Genomic DNA, 20,721 nt, shown 5'->3' with positions numbered 1-20,721 from the left:
CAGCCTGCGTGCTCTGAAGCACAGCTGGCTGTAAGCGCACAGTGTGATCACCTTGTTGAACCTCAGTGAGATGGCCAGCACAGTCCACTGTAGAATAGCAGTAGCACTTCTACTTCGCGCCAAGATACACTGCATACCTTGGGTGTCCCTCATGCTGCAGGGTTTTCATGGATGAGCTCAGTATTGGGCACATACCAGTTGCCTTGTTGTTTCTTATGGAATCCTGTGATTCTCTCCTTTTAGTCCCAGTTATCAAGGAGCATCAGCGGTGTGCCAGCACCGTGAAATAGCCTTGCACCATAGCCTAGGCCTGTAACCCCAACATTCAAAGCTGGGGCCAAATGTTTGTTAGGTCAAAGCTAGCCTGAGCTGCATAGTAAGACCCTGTTTCCTGCCCCTAATCCTCTTCCTGATCTGGGTGTTACAAATTGCACATGTGCAGGCATGTACTGAATACCTACACAGTACTCTGTAACTGTTTGTGATTATGTGTTTGCTTTAAAAAATAGTTGTAAAAGTCAGTGCCTTCCAAAGTTGCACAGCAGATTTCTTCCCAAGCTCCTATCTTCCTTCTAAGAGATTTGGACTGTCTCTGGTGGTCTCCACTCTTCACTGGAGATCCAGACACATCCTGGCTGGGCCCCGGTGCCTGCAGGCTCATGGGAGTTGGAGTCCCCTACACTGAAAGACTAAAGGAAGGGAGACTTTGCTCATTTGATTCACTATCTCCCTTGGCTTTTGGTATCAGGGATGGACACACCCATGTCTGAGTTTTCTGAGTTCAAGGAAGGAATTGAGAACATAAGCATTTTAGTTGCAAGTATAAAATATCTTTTTATCTATGACAAAACTGACTAATACAGATGTGAGCTCATCAGAAGGAAGAGACTGAAAATATTTACTTCCAAATGCTTTTGCAGTTGACAGTGTTCCTTAGGGTTGTCCTGGGACCTTCATCTTTAACCTTATATTTTTGTTTTGGGAAAAAAAATGCCTCTAGGTTTAAAAAATGAACAACATAAAATTACCTTTTAAACTGCAATGTTAACAACCTTTAAATTTTCAGGTACATATTTCAAATTTCTATTCCTCTTCTGTTTCTGTGAGTGATCTGATTTCTCTAGAAAGGAAATATGGAATAGAATTTCAGGTTGACTTTTTCTCACCTCTTTGAAAAGCTTTTGGCTCCTGTTGTGGTTGAGAGTGAGGGTGGGGTGTTCTCCACTGACTGCTGCATTTCCTAGCCAGGACAGAGGTTTGTGAAAGCTTGGATCTCCTTTTGCTTTGCCTCTTACTCTGGAGTGTAAGAGCAGTTTTACAGCTGTGGCAGGAGGGCCACCAAATCCCTAGGAACCAGCTTGGCAATTAGGCATCCATTGTAACTCCTCTGGACATTAGGTCAACTCTGCTAGTGAACTTGGATTCCTTTGTATTCTCCAGGAAGCCGGTGGTAGACAGTTTTCTGCATGACCAGAGAGTAGGAGTTGACTCTGCATGCTTTTGATTTCTTCTCTGGCATATTACTCAAGTCCTGAATCAACATGTGTGGCCAGGGAACTGGAGAGATGCTCAGTGAGGAAAATGCCCATAAGAATAGGACCAGAGCTTGATCTTCAGAACCTAACTTACCAAGCTGGTTGTGGTGGTGCATGCTTGAAATCCCAGCCATGGTGAGGTACAAGGCAGAGACAGGGACATCCCTTAGGCTCACTAGCTAGCCAGACTAGCTAACTTGGTGATCTCTAGGGCAGTGAAATGGTTTTGGCCTAGAAGTCCTTAGGTGGCATATTGATAGATAGATTAAACCTCAGCCAGTTTCTGCCTTGTGGTCTGGCCACTCCAGAAGGATGCTGATGTTGTCATATACAACAAAGTGAACCACCATGGGTTGGTGTGTGCCAGGCCAGGCCACATACACAGTCAGAGATACAGACAGAGCATGTGTATGTGCAGGATGTTATTTTAGGAAACTGGCTCATGTGATTGTGGAAGTCCATTGACTCCATCATCTACAAGGTGTCCTGCAGGCTAGAGACCTAGGGAGAGTTGATGTCACATCTTGACTCTGAATCCTACAAATACATCTTTTCCAGGGACCTTTCTTCTCTTCCATCTTAAGGCCTTCAACTGGGTGAAACCTAGCCATGTTATTCAGGCTGACAAATTTGCAGTTGGCATTTGGATTAGCACTTGATCAAATATCTACACATCATATTCCAGTCATGTTGTCAGTCACCAGGGGGACATCATTGTCAGAAAGTAGAAATTAAGATTTCTGTTTGAATCCAGGCTGCGGTTGAACACACTTTTAATCCCAGTACTTGTGAGGCAGGGGCAGGCAGATCTCTTGAGTTTGAGGCTAACCTAGTCCAGGAGAGCCAGGGCTACACAGAGAATCCCTGTCTTGAAAAACAAAACAAACAAAAAAGATTTCTGCACACACCCGCTAGGTCTATCTTACTCTTTTCCTCCAGGTTTGATTCCCATGTGGTTTTTGGATCATGAGATGCCTGGGTCCCCAGCCTGGGTTTCATGTGCTGAGCTCCCTGTAGTGCTGGTTTGTATGCACAGCTGTTTTACGTAGGCTATCTCCCCTGTTCACAGTACTACTTCACTTTATTATGAGGGAAACCCACATGACTTGTGGGGAGGACATCTTCTTCCTGGATAGCCAGAACCAGTTGTGTGCTGTTGCCTAGTACAGACAAGGGTAGGTGACATCCTGGAATAGACGTCAGACACTGTAGCTTACTCACTTGTTGGCAGTTCTGTTGTAGACATGCTTGCTCTGGTGTTGGAGAGTGCAGAGTAGACATGCCCTTTTCCCCCCCTCCATCTCAGAACTCTTCTCCTTCCTTGGTAGAGTGATGCTACTGCCTGGGAAGGGCGCCTGGAGAAATTATGATCCTTGGGGAAAGGCAAGGCAGGCAGAGGGCTGTGGGCTCACTCTTGTCACTCGCTGCCTTTAACAGCTCTTTGTTCTTGGTGGAAGTTATTTCAGAGCTTCTGATATTCACTGGGGCCTGGAGATAATGACAGTGACATTCTGGACTTGTGTGCACACAGACAAGTGATGGTACATGTTAAATAGCAGGCAGTTTTCATTATAAATGAGGTTAGGGATGTTTTGAAGCTTCAAGTTGAGGGTCAGAGAAATTAGCAGACACCTGTCAATTAGTTTCTGAAAGGTGAGTGATTCTGGTGATAATTGTATAGTGAACCTCTCTGAAAGCTTTGTAGCCATTATCCAGATAAAATAGTATCTGGGTAAGGAAATAGCTTCCTGTCCTGTAAACAAAACCTGGGAAGTGGTTTTAGTGCCTGGCTGAGGTGTTAAAGTCCTAGCAGCTGCCTCAGATCAGTTCAGAATGGACACGTGTGCATGTGCACGCGTGTACACACACAGACACACAGGAACACACAGACAGACAGAGAAAGTTACTGTATTGTAACTGCCCATGCTGACTGTGAGTCTGGTTTCATCTGAGTGGCAGGGACTGTACCCACCTAAAGGGGTTGTGTGTGCAGGCTCATGCATGTGCACCCGGCATTATTTGTAAAACTTTTATTATTACTTTATGTATAGGTGTGGGGTGTATGTGCCATGACACATGGAGAGGTCAGAGCACAGCATGTGGAGTCAGTTCTGTTTTTCTGTCTTTATGTGGGGGCTGGGCCTCCCACATTAACAATCAGGGATTGCATCAGGTCACCAGGCTTGCTCTGCAAGTGTCCTTACGTGCTGAGCCACATTCCCTGTCATCCACCTTAGTTTTTGAGACATGCTTTCTCACTGAACATGGAGCTGACTTGTTAGACTAGCTGACTAGCAAGCCCAAGAGACCCTCATGCCTCGGCTTCCCCAATGCTGAAATTACAAATGTGTGCCATCAGCTTAGCTTTTAGCTTGAGTGTACTTTACTGAGTTCTGTTCCCAGACATAAGAGGGTTGAGTTTTTAAAATTTTAATTTATTGGAAAAGTCTAGGGAGTATTATAGCTAATGCTGTCTGTATTTACCTCTAAGAGTCAACACATATTTTTTATACATATTTCAGATTTTATAAGAAGGATTTGTTATAAATTTATGTTACCATGACAAATATATTAAAAGCAACCTAGGAAGGAAATGGTTGATTCTGCTTTCACTTCCATGTCATAGTCCATGTGAGTAAAGTCAGAGCAGGAAGTCAGGCAGGAATCTGCAGGCAGGAGCTGAAGCAGAGACCATGGAACATTGCTGCCTCCTTCCTGGCTTACTTTTCATGGCTTGTTCAGACCCTTTCTTACATAGCCAGGACTACCTGCTGCAGGCGGCTGGGCCTCCCACACTAATCATCTATTGAGAAAGAGCTAGGCAGCGGTGCTGCATGCCTTTAATCCCAGCACTCAGGAGGCAGAGCTGGCAGGATCTCTTTGAGGCTGAGGCCAGACTGGTCTACGGAACTAATTCCAAGACAGCTAGGGCTACACAGAGAAACCCTGTTTCAAATGCTGCCCTCTCCCAAAAGAATAGAAAATGTCCCACAGACATTATGGACAGTCTAGTGTAGGCAGCTCTTCTGTTGGGGACCCCTCTTCCCAGGTGACTGTCTTTGTGTCAGAGTTGAAAAACTAACTGGCACAGGATTAGAAATTCGAAGTGTAATTGAGAGTGCCCCATGGGTTGTATTGACAGATGTGCCAGGCAGCTCTGGCCCAGCTTAAATGCTGTACATCCCTTACTGAACCCTGAGACCTGGTGAGGTAGGAGAGGGTGGGTAGGACTTGATCAAGCCTGGCTCATATGAGATGGGAACAGCCACATAGCAACACATTGGCTTAAGCACAGGGCTGAGCCACGTGGGCACTCAGAAACAAAGGGATGGATTCTGATAGAGAAGGGTGGACGGCAGCAGGCCCTCAGCTGATAATGCAGTAGGCGGGTGTGGGAAGCTATTTCTGTTAGGAGGTCAGATGATTGTTGGGAGGGACGTGTGGAGGTGTTCTGTTGACCTCACTGGCACAGCATGCACTTGATCACTTGGGGATACTATGTTGGGTTGGGCGAAGCTTGTCTGTATCAGAAAGAAAACCCCATGATAGTGTTTCCATAGTTTTCTTTTACATGAAGTGTCTGGAAGTAGCTTGGGGTTGTGTAGGTCTTTTCTGGCCACAGGCACTCAAGACACATTTCTTCTTATTTTTGATGCATGTCTTATTCTTTTTTGTTTTTTGTTTATTTTTATTAATTACAGTTTATTCACTTTGTATCCCCCCTGTACCTTCCTCCCTCCTCCCCTCCCAGCCCCACCCTCCCTCTTCCCACTCATGCCCTTCTCCCAGCCCTCTAAAAAGGGAGCTCCTCCTCCCCTTCTCTCTGATCCTAGTTTATCCTAGTTATCCTAGGTCTTATCAGGAGTGGCTGCATTGTCTTCTTCTGTGGCCTGGTAAGGCTGCTCCCCCCTTCAGGGGGAGGTGATCAAACAGCAGGCCAATCAGTTCATGTCAGAAACAGTCCCTGTCTCTATGGAGGCCACTTGGATACTGAACTGCCATAGGCTACCTCTATTTATGATTGCCTCATTTTACCTGTAAAATGGCTGCTGTTCTGCATCACATCCGTATTCCTGGCAGGTGGAAGCAGTAGATGGGAAGGCTAGAGGGTGTGTTTGAGAGAGTTTTTCAAAGAATATGAGCTTGGGGGTAATAAGCTTCCTTTAAGTAGCTTTCAGACCCTTCTCCCATAGCTTCTGCTTCAAGCTCTTTGGCTGGGGAATGAGCATGTGTAGAAGGAGGGACAATTGGACGGGCAGCCAGCAGCCCCTGCCTCTGGTGGGCTTGGGGGTTTCTGGTGGAAGTTATTTGTGAGGGGTGGGGACTTTTCTCCAGGTCACTTTTTGTGCCATCACTTTAGTGAAAAATTTCAGCAAAGGCCTAAGGTCATAGTTGCTCAGGAATCCAGCCCCTAGTTCCAGAAGCAGCCCAAGTATCCTGGTGATGTAGGGAGGGTGTTTTATTTGCTGTATTGATTTCAGCCCCTAGCAGGACACTTTTCTCTCCCAAATCACAGCAGAAGCAGTTGCCTGGAAATACCCAAGATCCATTGGCTTTTGCTTCTTTTTATTGTTTATAAGAAACAAAGAGCCTTCCTCAGCCTGTTCACCCCCACCATAGTTTGGCTGATATCTGCAGCTTGTCAGTCAGCTTCTCCATTGGTGGCAGATCCTTTCCTTGGAGGCTGACAGGTGGCTTGTTTTGTTAAATGCCACTTTGGTTTTGAAACACCACTCTGCTTTACTTTCTAATTATAGCTTTCCTACAGCAGCTGGTCATTTTACTTTGCTTGAGTATGTAGAGCCTGCACCTCTGCACAGTGGCTTGTCTAAATGTTTTTTCTTGGAATGAATGGAAACCATTTTCTGAGGCGATGTGGATTCCCAGGCTGGATTACTTTCTCAGCTTGTGCTTTCCCTCCTGTCTTCAGCACTTGACAAGGAGCACACTGTCTTAGCTCATGTCCCATTTTCTTTCCCTAGAACTTTCCTGCTGTCTGGCACCCCTGTTCTCCAGGCAAATGGCCCCTCCCAGCTGGGGTTGTTGTCATTTTCCCCAGTTTTTCACTCTCAGAAGTTTGGTCTTGATGCCCAGTTGATATATTTAAAAAAAAATCATATGTGTACACTTGTGTGTATTTATGTACATCATATGTGTGCATGAATCCATAGTGGTTAGAAGAGGGCTCAGCTCCCCTAGAACTGCAGTTATAGGCAGTTGTGAGCCGCTATGTGGGTGCTGGGAACTGAACCTGAGGCCTCTCCAAAAGCACTGAGTGCTGTTAACCCCTGAGCCATCTCTCCAGGCCCTGCCCAGCGATGTGTTAAAAGTGTGTTTTTCTTCTTGGAATATTCAAGAAACATTTGCCAAGATGAAGCTGCCTGGAAGCAGAGGCTACCTTTTTATCGTTGTTATTTGATTTTTTTTTTTTAACTCAGGGATTGAAACCCAGTGTCCTGCAAGTGCTTTAACTCTGAATGCAGCCACTGACTTGGTATTTTTTCTTACCAGCCCCCATGGGTGCTTTATTGGAATTTGGGGAGGGAACTAACTGAAGAGCATTATAGAAGGGCTAATTTGAGGCTGTCCTGTCTGCCAGGACTTTTGCCAGCCCCCACACAGCCAGTGTTCCTGCTTGGTAGGCTGTGCTGGGTGTGGTATCCTGGATGGGGAAGCAGAAGCTGCTCAAGGCTAGTGTGAGTGGACAATGAGCCAGCCTGTGCTCAAGTCCTCCTCTTGCCTTGTATGGATGCTTTAGGTTATGTTGTCTTACCAAATGTGTGCCCAGTGTATACATATACTTGGAGTGTTAGAGCCAGGCTCCATGCAGACACTTGGCTAGGAAGGGGGAAGTGAGTGCTTTTGGTGTTTGCCCTTGGCTTGCGTGACAGTATGAGGGAGCTCACACTGAATACCTTGTTGCCAGGCATTCCAGGCCTGGGCTGGACTCAAGCTTCCTCATTTCCATTCTTTGCTGATCTGCTCTTAACAGTATCATGGTTTCTCTAAAACTCTTCCAGAGGAGGTCAGGCCTGGCACACATTGCTCAAACTGTTCTTACCTGCATTGTATATTGGGGTTGTCTCATTTATAACACTGTTAACAGCATGTGGTTTTCACTGCTGGGTAGTAAGGAGGGCCCAGTGCTTCTGGGTAGCCTTGGCTCTGCTCTTAGCTGCCATCTGTGTAAAGTGAAGGGTTCACAGTGGACAGCAGAGGGATGCTCACTGTTAGGGATTCATGGGAGAAGAGTACCATGGCAACTTCCCAGTGTCCTGCTTATCCACAGTTTGGAGAAGCTCCTGGTAGCAGGCAAGGTGAAGGGCAGTTTTTTACCAAGTGCTCGGCTTTGCCACATATAAATAAAGTTCCATGCAGACTTCTTTTGTGCCCATCATCTTCTTTTGAGACCATTGTTAGGATCTGGGATCTCTGTCTGTCATAGTAAGCTTTTTCCCATTAAACATTTTAAATGTCATATTTAGCAGATCTCAGAATAGTTTTGAGGACCATTGTCATTAAGTATATCTAAACTAAACAGAGTTTGCCATTTTCTAGATACTTGTTTTAGGCTTAATGTTGAAAACATATACAAGAAACTAACTAAAGCATATTCTTGTGATTAATTACATTAAGTACTAAACATGACCACAAGTATAGTTTTGAAAACATGAAAGAATGATCATTTATAAAGTGACTATTAACTTTCATGTCTTAATTAGCTCTAATAGTTTACAATAAGTTATTAGCTTTTATAAGATTATACTTTTATAGCTTTATCCCTGTTAAGTTTAGCCTTAAAAAATAGCAATTTTTGAATTGAAGCTCTTCTGGTATCAAAATAAAAAAATTTATTATACTGTGAACCTGTGTAGACCTTAGGATTTCATAAATCTTACCAAATATATCTTATTTTTGAAGTGTATGTTGTTACTTATCTAAATTTTCTAGAAGCTCGGTGTTGAACAGTTAAGCAAAGACATAAGTAATTAAACATACATCTTAAATCAGCTTTTATTAATCTGAGGAAACTTTTTAACCTCAAAATTTTATTATTATATACAGTATATTCTAAACCAGAGTTGAATTCCATAACCTTAAATTTTTTTTTAATTAATTTTTAATTTTTTTTAATCACAGGTTATTTACTTTGTATCCCAGCTGTAGCCCCTCATTCCCTCCCAACCCCACCCTCCCTCCCTCATCTCTTCCCTGCCCCTTTCCAAGTCCACTGCTAGGGGAGGTCCTCCTCCCCTTCTATTTGACCCTAGCTTATCAGGTATCTTCAGGACTGGCTGCAAAGTCCTCCTCTGTGGCCTAGCAAGAGTGTTCCTCCCTTGGGGGTCAGGGGGAGGTAAAGGAGCCAGTCGTTGAGTTCATGTCAGAAATAGTTCCTGTTCCTTTTACTAGGAAAATCCACTTGGTTACTGAGCTACCATGGGCTATATCTGAGCAGGGGCTCTAGCTTATATCCATACATGGTCCTTGGTTGGAGAAACAGTCTCATAGAGGGCCCCTGTGCCCTGATATATTTTGTCCTTGTGGAGCTCCTGTCCTCTCCCGGTCATATTAACTCCCCTTTTTATCGTATGATTCCCTGCACTCTGCTGAAGGTTTGGTTATGAGTCTCAGCATCTGCCTTGATCTACACTGCTAGGTAGAGTCTTTCAGAGGCCCTCTGTGGTAGGCTTCTGTCCTGTTACTTGTTTTCTCCTACTTCCCATGTCCATCCCATTTGTCTTTCTAAGTGAGGATTGATCATCTTACTTCGGGTCCTCTTTCTTGTTTATCTTCTTTAGGTGTACATATTTTAGTATGTTTATCCTATTTTATAAGTGAGTATATATACCGTGTGTGTCTTTCTGCTCCTGGAAGACCTCACTGAGGATTATCTTTTCTAGATCCTACCATTTGCCTGCAAATTTCATCATTTCCTTGTTTTTAATTGCTGAGTAGTATTCCATTGTATAAAAGTACCACAATTTCTGTATCCATTCCTCTGTTGATGGACATCTGGGTTGTTTCCAGGTTCTGGCTATTACGAATAAAGATGCTATAAACATGGTTGAACAAATGTCCTTGTTGTGTACTTGAGCTTCTTTTGGATTTATGCCTAGGAATGGTATCGCTGGATCTTGAGGAAGCACTATTCCTAATTGTCTGAGAAAGTGCCAGATTGATTTCCAAAGTGGTTGTACAAGTTTACATTCCCACCAGCAATGGAGGAGGGTTCCCCTTTCTCCACAACCTCTCCAGCATGTGTTGTCACTTGAGTTTTTAACCTTTGCCATTCTGATGGGTATAAGGTGAAATCTTTTGATTTACATCTCCCTGATGGCTAAGGACGTTGAGCATCTCTTTAGATGTTTCTCTGTCATTCTACATTCCTCTACAGAAACTTCTCTATTTAGCTTTGTATCCCAATTTTTAATTGGATTGTTTGATTTATTGCTTTTTAATTTTTTTAGTTCTTTATATATTCTGGATATCAGCCCTCTGTCAGATATAGGGTTGGTGAAGATACTTTCTCAGTCTGTAGGCTGTCGTTTTGTTCTGATGACAATGTCTTTTGCTTTACAGAAGATTTTTAAGTTTCATGAGGTCCCATTTATCAATGTTGCTCTTAGAGCCTGTGCTGTTGGTGTTCTGTTCAGGAAGTAGTCTCCTGTGTCAATGAGTTCTAGGGTCTTCCCCACTTTCTCTTTTAAACGATTTAGTGTATCTGGTTTTATGTTGAGGTCTTTGATCTACATGGACTTTAGTTTTGTGCAGGGTGATAAATATGTATCTATTTTCATTTTTCTGCATGTAGACATCCATTTGTTGAAGATGGACCAGCACCATTTGTTGAAGATGCTGTCTTTTTTCCATTGAATGGTTTTGGCTTCTTTGTCAAAAATCAAGTATCCATAGGTGTTTGGGTTTATTTCTGGGTCTTCTATTCAGTTCCATTGATCCTCTTTTCTGTTTCTGTGCCAATACCATGCAGTTCTTATTACTATTGCTCTGTAGTACAGCTTGAGATCAGGGATGATGATACCTCCAGATGATCTGTTGTTGTACAGGATAGTTTTTGAAATTCTGGGTTTTTTGTTCCTCCATATGAAGTTGAGAATTTTTCTTTCAAGGTCTGTAAAGAATTGTATTGGTATTTTGATGGGAATTGCATTGAATCTGTAGATTGCTTTTGGCAGGATGGCCATTTTTACTATGTTAATCCTACTGATCCATGAGCATGGGTGATCTTTCCATCTTCTGATATCTTCTTCACTTTCTTTCTTCAGAGACTTGAAGTTTTTTTCAAACAGGTCTTTCGCCTGCTTGGTTAAAGTCACCCCAAGGTACTTCATGTTATTAGTGGCTATTGTGAAGGATGTTGTTTTCCCTAATTTCTTTCTCAGCCCTTTTGTTTTGAGTATACAGGAGGGCTTCTGATTTTTTTTTTTTTGAGTTAATTTTGTATCCAGCCACTTTACTGAAGGTGTTTATCATCTGAAGGAGTTCTCTGGTTAAATTTTTGGGGTCACTCATGTATACTATAATATCATCTGCGAATAGTGAAACTTTGACCTCTTCCTTTTAGATTTGTATCCCCTTGATCTCCTTTACTTGTCTTATTGCTCTAGCTAGGACTTCAAGTACTATGTTGAATAGATATGGAGAGAGTGGGCAGCCTTGCCTTGTCCTTGATTTCAGTGGGATTGATTTAAGTTTCTGTTCATTTAGTTTAATGTGTTCTTGGATTTGATTTGCAAGTATTTTATTGAGTATTTTTGCATCGATGTTCATAAGAGAGATAGGTCTGAAGTTCTCTTTTTTTGTTGGGTCTTTGTGTGGTTTAGGTATCAGGGTGATTGTGGCTTCATAGAATGAGTTTGGTAATGTTTCTTCTGTTTCTATTTTGTGGAATAGTTTGAAGAGAATTGGAATTAGCACTTCTTTGAAGGTGTGGTAGAATTCTGCGCTGAAACCATCTGGCCCAAGGCTTTTTTTTTTTTTTTTGAAAGGAAGACTGTTGATGACTGTTTCAATTTCCTTGGAGGATGTAAGGCTATTCAATCTTTCTATCTGCTCTTGACTTAATTTTGGTAGATGGAATATGTGAAGAAAATTGTCCATTTCATTTTGATTTTCAAATTTTGTGGCATATAGGCTTTTGTAGGATGACCTAATGATTGGATTTCCTCAGTGTCTGTATTTATGTCCCCTTTCCGTTTCTGATTTTGCTGATTTGGATAGTTTCTCTTTGTCGTTTAGTTCGTTTGCCTAAGGGTTTGTCTATCTTGTTGATTTTCTCAAAGAACCAGCTCTTGGTTTCATTGGTTCTTTGAATAGTTTTGTTTGTTTCTAATTGATTGATTTCAGCCCTAATTTTGATTATTTCCAGCTGTCTGTTCCTCTAGGGTGTATCTGCTCCTTTTTTTTTTTTTTCCCCCCTAGGGCTTTCAGTTGGACCATTAAGTTGCTTGTATGAGATGTAACAAATTTCTTCTTGAAGGTACTTAGTGCTATGAATTTTCCTCTGAGTACTACTTTCATTGTGTCCCATAAATTAGGGTATCTTGTACCTTCATTTTCATCGAATCCTAGGAAGTCTTTAATTTCTTTCTTTATTTATTCCTTAACCCAGCTCACATTGAGTAGCAATTTCAGTTTCCATGTGTGTAGACTTTCTGTTATTTCTATTGTTGTTGAGGTCCAGCTTTAGTCTATGGTGGTCAGATAAAATACAGGGGATTATTTCAATTTTCTTGTATTTCTTGAGGCTTGCTTTGTGTCTATTTTGGAGAGGGTTCCATGGGGTGTTGAAAAGAAGGTATACTTTTTTGAGTTTGGGTGAAAAGGTCTGTAGACATGTATTAGGTTCATTTGAATTAGGGCCCCTGTAAGTGCCTTTATTTCCTTATTTGGCTTCTGTATAGATGATCTGTCCTTTGGTGAGAGTGGGGTGTTAAAGTCTCCCACTATTATGGTGTTGGGATCGATGTGTGATTTAAGTTTTAATGATGTTTCCTTTACAAATGTAGGCACTCTTGTATTCGGGGCATAGATGTTCAGAATTGTGATGTCTTCTTGGTGGATTTTTTTTTTTTTTTTATGAGAATGGAGTGCCCCTCATCTTTTTTGATTAATTTTGGTTGAAAGTCTATTTTGTTAGATATTAGGATAGCTACTCCAGCTTGCTTTCTGGGTCCATTTGCTTGAAAAACATTTTTCAAGCCCTTTACTCTGAGGTAGTGTTTATCTTTGTTGTAAAAGTGCGTTTCTTGAGTGCAGCTGAATGTTGGATCCTGTTTTCGCACCCATTCTGTTAGTCTGTATCTTTTTATTGGAGAGTTGAATCCATTGATGTTGATAGATAATAGTGACCAATGAATGTTAGTTCCTTTTATTGTGGAGTTGGTGGTCTCACTGTGATTCATTGCTTGTTTTCTTTAATTTTTGTAGGGACATTATCTGAATCTTATGTTTTCTTGGGTATAGTTGTTTTCATTGGATTGGAGTTTTCCTCCTAATATCTTCTGTAGGGCTGGTTTGCTGTGTAGAAATTGCTCAAGTTTAGTTTTTTTCATGGAATATTTTATTTCTCCATCTATGTTGATTGAAAGCTTTGATGGGTATAGTAGTCTGGGTTGGCATCTGTGGTTTTTTTGAAGTCTGTATGAACTCTGCCTAGGCCCTCCTGGCTTTCATGGTTTCTGACGAGAAGTCCGGTGTAATTCTGATAGGTCTCCCTTTATGTGTTACTTGGCCCTTTTCCCTTGCTGCTTTTAATATGTTTTCTTTGTTCAGTATATTTAGTGTTTCGACAATGATGTGACATGAGAATTTTCTTTTCTGGTCTAGTCTGTTTCGTGTTCTGTAGGCCTCTTGTATATTTATGGCCATCTATTTCTTAAATTTGGGGAAATTTTCTTCTATGATTTTTCTTGAAGATGTTTTCTGGACCTTGGAGACTGGAATCTTCTTTTTCATCAATTCCTATTATTCTTAGATTTCACCTTTTTCATGGTGTCTTTGATTTCTTAGGTGTTTTGTATTTGGGACTTTTCTGATTAACCTTAAATTTTTGTCATCATATAAAATTCTATACCAATCCAAAATATTTTGGAGACTTGTTGCTTCCTTAGTCTAAAAAAGAGATGCAGTGATAAACAGAAAGCTGTTGTTGTCCTATGCCAACTGGTTGTCTGAAGCGGGTGATTAAGTCACATGGCATGTACACCTTAATGTTAAAAAAGATAGCTGCCAGCCATGTGGCTACTTACATCTTGATGAGATCATCAGCCAAGATGGAGGAGAGCCATATGGATGCTATTTAAAAACATTGCTTTTCCTAGTAGATCTATTGTTTTGAAAACAAGAGTTGAATCCAAGTCACATAGACGCATACACATATAGAACTGAAACCAAGTTACATACATACGTATACACGTATACAGAGTTGAATCCAAGTTACATACACAGATACACAGCAGTAAATCTAAGTTACATATACATATCTTATAGATAAGAGTTGAATCGCATATATACACATGTATTTAATTATAAGCCTTTTGTTATAAGTTTAAAGCAACATTTTGTTAAAGATTTTAGAGATTTTAAACCATACCCAATGAAATTATAAATCCTGAGATAGTTTACAGCATAATTTTGAGATTTTTTTTTTTTTTTTTCTGAGAGCAGAACACAGAGAAATCGTAGCGATAAAAGATTTAAGAGTGCAAAGTAGAATGTTAGAGATAAGACACTTTGGGATCATTTGCTTGTGTGGTGGCAGAAGTTGTTACAATCTTTGAGAATTTGGAAATCAAGTGCGCCAATATTTTGGTCATTGATGTGTACTGAGGCCAAGGTGTAATAATAAAATCTTTTTTCCCTGGAGGAAAAAAGAAAGAGTCACAAAATGGAACATCATTCAGGAGTGTTCCTATAAGCCCCAAGAAGGATCTGAGAGCTATGAGGCTGCCAGCAGGAGCCAGAGGTAGCCAGGACAATGCAGGGGAAAGGGAGCCAGGTGTTTTGTAGAGAGACCCAGATGGGTGTAGCAGACAACAGAAAGTTGCCCATGTGGTGGGTACCAAGGGCCTAACAGGCTGTAGGAGCCAGAGAAACACTTTTGGTGTAGACAAGGAGAGGCATGGCTAAAGGACAGGGGAAACAAGTAGGAACTCCCCCAGAGGGAGAGTTCTAATATTGTAGAAGCCACAGGGTGTGGAGACTTAGCAGGGAGCTCCTAGGGGAAGAAAATTCACAAAGTATAGGCCCAGGAAGGTACAAAGAGAGATGAGTGTAGCTCCAAGAGGAAGGGAAAAGGGAGATGTCCAGTGTAGCAGCCAGCAGTGCAGTGGCGGCATGAGCCACATAGGAGGGCACAGCAGACCAGGCGGAACAGCAGCTGAAGAACCGGACTCCGGGATTTCAAATCAAATCTTGTGGGTGGCAGAAGCCAGCAGAAGCAAATGGTCCTCAGATACCGTAGGAGAGGCAGATCAGCAGCTTGGTTTAGAGCAGATGCTGCAGGGGTTAGCAAAGAGATGCACTGGCCAGCAAGGAGTTTGTGCTGGGTGTGCGCACACTGCTGTGGGCTGACTTTGCTTTCTCCCCTTTATCCAGTTCTGGCTCCCACTTTGCAACAAGCTTAAAGATCTAACAACAGCAACTTAATGACGGGATGCTTCCACAGTGTGTATATGGGAGGAGGTAGGCCAACAGAAACAAAAGGCTTGGAGCAGAGAAAAGAAAAATGGGAAATGGAGAATCTCTTTTTTTCCTCCTTGGTCACTTGCAGTATTTGTATAGGTCCTGAATAATACTGTGATCTAATACTGTGGTCACATTTGGTTTGATTGTCTAAGAGCTCTTGAGGCCAGATTTGATTGCAAAATTGAGTAAGTATGGAGGCCTTCAGGTCAGGTGCCAGGTGAAGAGACTGGAGTTTTTCTGTGGATGATACTGTTCCCGTGAGTGAGGAAGAGAGGAAGATCCAATGCCTGTAGTCCAGGGTATAGCCAGGGCTCAGGGGGTGTGTGTGGGATACCAAACTAGGAAATACAAAGGGGTCTTTCCTGCACTCCACACGGTTCAGGGCCTTAGCCTCACAAAGCCTAAGGAGAGGCTTGGTACTACTTTTGAGTGAAGCTGAAAGGTGAAAAACCGAGCTAAAGAATGGAGCCTAGTCCAAAGGAAAGGGTCCAGATTAGGGTGGGTAATTCCATCTGCAGGAGTACCAGAGACTCAAGAAGCATTTACTGTGACTGACAGGGATCACTCACCAATTGCTGGTGATAGGTGGGGGGCCACCTTCTGTTGAAGGTGGGCTGGAGATGAGGGACAGGCAGCTCAAAGTCCCAGGAGGGAAGCAAGCACAGGCACCAAGATATCCTACCAAGTCACAGCACCAGTGTTAGGGTTTCAAGGCACAAGAGTGTCTTAGCAGATGGAGTCAAGGAATGCTGCAGAGAGAGGAAGTTTTATATGCGTATGAAAAAAGCTGATGGCACAACAACCCAGCAGAGTTGGTGGGGATTTTGTTAATGAAGTCAGGTCAAGGTATGTATGGTGTGAAGGGTAATAATGTCAATTGTCTGTCAGGCACCAGTGAGACATGTGATGTAGGATAGGACAGTTGATGGGAAGTATGGTGGGCATGCTGGTTCTATGTCTTTCATTATGCAGCCCTTGCTAGGAAGCATTGTAACGTGAACATTGAGGCTGTTGAAGCTGTGGGTTTGGTCTAGAAAGTTCTAAAGCTGCTTTTGGTATGATCGTGGGCACATTACCCAACATGCCCTACTTAATCCCCCTCCCACCCTAATTTTATTTGGGGTCATTTCTAAGATAAGACTTTAAGTTCACTATTTGTTTATTTATTTGTCTTACTTTGTATCCCAGGAGGGCTTCAAGCCTACCATTCTCCTGCCTCAGCACTCCCCTGCTGTAATCCCTGGGTTACAGGTATGTACCTCACCTGGTTCAAGTTACCCTTAAAAGTTCTGTGGTTTTCCCATAACATTTCATGTGGTCACTTTATTACAAGGGCATCTGAGAAACAGTGACTGTATTTTCTCTCCACCTGCTTCAGTGTACAACCCCAGCAAAGAAAGAACAGCTATAGGGAAATCATGGCTAGTTCTGCTATACTTGAACCTCAGCCACCACTCTGGTAATGGGGAACCGCATTAGGGGTGGTGTGGCTGGATCTCCATCCAATAATTTTTTTTTTTTTTTTTCCTGAGACAGGGTTTCTATGTGTAGCCCTAGCTGTCCCGGAACTCAGTCTGTAGACCAGGCTGTCCTTGAACTCAGAGATCTACCTGCTTCTGTCTCCTGCTGGGATTAAAGGCTTGTGCCATCAACACCTACCAGCTTCTAGGCCTTATTTAAAAAAAAAAAATTTACTTATTTTTTTTTACATGTTACAATTGCTACCTCAGCTAATAATTGGTCATTTTTTGATAGAAGGAGAGTATCCACTCAGTACCGTGGGACTTCCAGGTGACTGATTCACTGGGAGAAACAGATGGAGTCCTTTTTGTGCTTAGCAACTGTGGATAACTGCCCTTGTCCCTCTTCTCTAGTGTGTGTTGATGTGGTAGAGGGTTGGATTTCAGTTGGGCTTATGTCTTTGTTTTTCAATAATTACAATTTATTCACTTTGTATCTCAGCTGTAGACCCCTCCCTCATCCCCTCCCAATCCCACCCTTTCTCCCTCTTCTCTTCTCTTGCCCCTCCCCCAGGCCACTGATAGGGGAGGTCCTCCTCCCCTTCCATATGACCCTAGCCTATCAGGTCTCATTAGGACTGGCTGCATTGTCTTCCTCTGTGCCTAGTAGGCTATTCCCCCTTCAGGGGGAGGCATGTCTTTTTATCAGTGGTCTGATGGAACTCTTCTGACCCAGGCCCTGCTGTTGTGTCATTTGGAAAGGACACAGACTCAGCCTACCCTGTGTTAGCCTACCTCCCTCCTCCTCCCCACACAGCCTGATGCTAACTGCTGGCTCATTTAACACTGGGTCAGAGGCCGGGGGAACACAGTGTTAAACTACTCTTTCTATTTTGTTGGCTTGTTTTCTGGAAGACAGAATGAAATTTATTTTCTTAGCTTCTCAGTTATTACTTTGACCTTTTCCCCACATGAATTTGAATTATAGGATGTTTTTTGGGTTTTTGACTATATCACAGAGAACTGGGTTCAGTGGTGGCAGTCCTTAGGTAACTTGTATCTTATACACTCTTTCCTTATAATTGAGTATTATATTTATACTGATAAATTGAGTATTTATCAGGATTTAAACAGCAATATGAGGATCCACATGGTCACTCACCTCTTCTAGTGCTACCCCTTAGGTAATCAGACCTGAATGATGCATACAAATGTCCACAAATCTTATGGTCTGTTGGTATGTGCACCTGCTCTATGCTGTTTTCTCCAAATATGATCTCCAAATGTGTACTGGGTTTAAAAATTTATTTGTGTATGAGTGTTTGCTTGCATGTACGTCTGTGTAACACAATCATGCATGATGCATGAGGCTGGAAGAGGAGGATAATTGGATCCCTTGGCCCTGGAGTTTAGATGTTTCCTGTTTAGGCAGGGGAGGCAGGGGTTGGGGGACAGGTATACTAGCATGCAAGTCCTGGGGCTCAGGTGGCAGGAGAGCTAAGCTGAACTGAGAGGTAGGCAGGGCCAGAAGAAATGGTCCAATTCAACTTTCATGTTGCTTCCTCTTCAGTGTCACTCAGCCCCACATCGTGGGTTGTTTCTGAGCTCATCAGATTCTGTCTTTAAAGGGATGGTGACTTTTAGGCACCTAAAATATTTTTCTTTTCTTTCTTTTTTTTCCTTTCTTTCTTTCTTTTATTTTTTTTGAAATTTCTGACATTGTTTGAATTTAATGATTCATATTACGAATTATTCATGAAAATGATCTTTTAAGCTTCTTATAATAGCTGAAATTATCCTTCATTAGATACTGACAGTTCCTGTGATGGGTGTAATTATAAAAAATATTCTTAGGCTAGCTATATTCTGCAGTGTTAAAATTACACAAATGAGCAAGGGACAGGAATAGAAGCTGAGTAGGATGGTCGGATTTCATGGGAGAAGGGGGAGGGCACTCCAGGTTTTCTAAAAATGAATAAATATGTGCTTGTGTGCACAGCATGCATGCCTCCCGTACAGTCTGCCTTGCTGCTCAGCCGCTCCTGCCTGGCAAGGGAGCAAAGGAACATCACTGACTGGCTTGTGTGTCGCTCTTGCCTGTATATGAATCGTGGAATGAAGAAGGTCCCCCCACCCCCGTCCTTTAGCTCTGTTCACTCAGCATTTTCTGCGAAGCATACCATATAATCCCATATATTTGTGAAGCGTGGCAGGATTGTTGCTAACACAAATAGGGCTGTGTAGGGAAGGGAGAGATGAAATAAGCAGTTGCCTAGGTAAGGGGACCTCATCATGTTAATGGCAAAGGACAGCCAGGGCACAGGTTCATGCGTGGCTCATGGGGACCACCTGATTTTTGGGGTTTGATCTTGGTACCTTATCTAAGGTTCTTTATCTCTGGCTGTCCCTGAACTTATAATTCTCTTGTCAAGGCTCCTGGTTATTGGTATTATAGGCATGCCACTCTGCCTGGCTTAGATTCACATTTTGACTTTCAGTGCTAGAGGTAGACATTAGGACCATACATGTACTAGCAAGTGCTTCACTGGCACTGCCCAGCTGTCGGCAAACACTCACTACTGGCCACACCCCCCAGCCTTCTTTACTTCTTATTTTGAGACAAGTTTCATGAAGTTATCTTTGTTGGTATTAGACTTGTTCTATAGCCCAGGCTGGTTTTGAACGTGAAACCGTGCCTCAGCTTCCTGAGTAGCTTAGATGACAAGTCTGTGGCACTGTGCCCAGGCTTCTCTTAGTGTTGTGGGGAATGTGCAGAGGAGAGAAGGGAGTGCTCACCAGGTTACTGTGTTGTCTTTGGTGCCAATTCTTTGCCTGTGTAAGCTCTATGCCTTGTCCCACCTACTCAGTGTGTCTGTTGAGACTGTTCCATCCATTTCTTCCCATGCCATGCCATGCTTCTCCTTAAATACCCCAAGGAGAGGTTAGCTAGTTATTGCAGGTGCCACCACTGGCCCCTCACTCTCATGCCCACTCGGCGGCAATGTTGTGGAGTCAACTCTTGCCTCTTCCCATTTAATAAAAGCTTAGGTAGAGAGGGTGATGAGAACTTAGGGAGACTAACATTTAAGGATGCTAGCTGCCAGGCATAGCTCTAAGAAGGGTACACTTGTTTAATCTTCATGTTTTTCCTGTATTGCTAGGTGTGATGATGATCTTTATTCAGCTAAGGAGGAAACAGAATTTAGCTAAACTCACACACAGGTTAGGAGGTGAGACAATGGTGTCAAGTTTCTTGGGGCCTGGTGGTAAATGCTGTCAGAGAAATCTTTATTTGCCCCTCAAAGAGCATGTTCAGGGTTTTCCATGCAAGCATAGCCTACAAGCACAAATTTCTCTTCTTCGTTGGCTCATTCATTCATTCATTCATTCATTCATTCATTCATTTGTTGGTTCATTCATTCTTCCCTCCCCTCCTTCCTTTCAACAGGGTCTTGTGTATCATAAGTTGACCTTAAACTTCCTTTGTAGTAGAGGATGACCTGAATTCTTGTCTGCATCTCCTAAATACAGGGGTCACAAGCATCACTACTGCACCTGTTTTATGCAGTGCTAGGGATCAAAGTTGGGGATTCATATATGCTAGGCAAGCACCTGCCAGCTGAGCCACATCTGGAGCCACTATTTGTTATTTATTTGGACTCTATGTTGCGTGTCTTACACGCTGGGCATGTAGGTGAATTCTGCACTGCTTTATGACATATCATGAGCTGGCAGTGGATTACAGTCCCATGATCTGTGTAGCCTCCTTGTAAAGGGTACACAGCACTTGCTGTGTCTCCAGATGACACAGTGTCATCAAGTTATACCTCAAATTTACAGGCCCAAAGAATTCACTCTTTCCACTGGTTTCTGCTTCCTCTTCTTTCCTTCTCCTGTTTGCCTACTTTTTCCTCTTCTTTCTTGCTCTCTTAATATGTACAAACTTTCAGAAGACCCTAAGCTGGGTTTGTGCGTGTGGTACGTGGTTTGTCAACCCATGTTACACACAGTTCTTACTA

General features: G+C 42.7%; 1 protein-coding gene across 1 annotated transcript in view; it reads left to right on the top strand.

The window, feature by feature from the left end:
- Snx29 (sorting nexin 29) overlaps window positions 1–20,721 on the top strand; it is a 425,497-nt gene that overhangs the window by 174,377 nt on the left and 230,399 nt on the right. The gene's annotated exons all lie outside the window — the stretch shown is intronic.

Source organism: Psammomys obesus, unplaced genomic scaffold (genome assembly GCF_907164565.1).
Source record: "Psammomys obesus unplaced genomic scaffold, mPsaObe1.curated_primary_1811, whole genome shotgun sequence".
NCBI lineage: Eukaryota > Metazoa > Chordata > Mammalia > Rodentia > Muridae > Psammomys > Psammomys obesus.
This window is presented reverse-complemented; position numbering and strand designations above follow the sequence as displayed.